The sequence below is a fragment of the Sinocyclocheilus rhinocerous genome, unplaced genomic scaffold (assembly GCF_001515625.1).
Source record: "Sinocyclocheilus rhinocerous isolate Xijiao unplaced genomic scaffold, SAMN03320098_v1.1 scaffold14982, whole genome shotgun sequence".
Taxonomy (NCBI): domain Eukaryota; kingdom Metazoa; phylum Chordata; class Actinopteri; order Cypriniformes; family Cyprinidae; genus Sinocyclocheilus; species Sinocyclocheilus rhinocerous.
The window spans coordinates 1-322 of record NW_015665989.1 but is presented as its reverse complement, the minus strand read 5'-3'; positions in this window follow the sequence as shown (position 1 = coordinate 322).

Below are 322 nucleotides of genomic sequence, written 5' to 3'. Positions count from 1 at the left end.
TGCATAAATCTCAATTTCACAAAATTGACCCTTATGACTGGTTTTGTGGTCCGGGGTCACATTTAATGTTTTTATTGATCTAAAAATCAAATGAAGCTGAATTAGTCTTACTTACAGGCATCGTCTCTATCATATATAATTTTGTTATTATTAAAGAGTTTTTTAATAAATATTTATTTATTTAAAAAAAAATTTTTTTTAAATCAGTTTTCTTTTACAAAATATCGAATGATGCTGAATTACAGTCCTAATTAAATCAAACGTTTGTGTTTTTTTTTTATTCTGACGTCTCCATGTGTGTGTGTGTGTGTGTGCGTGCGTG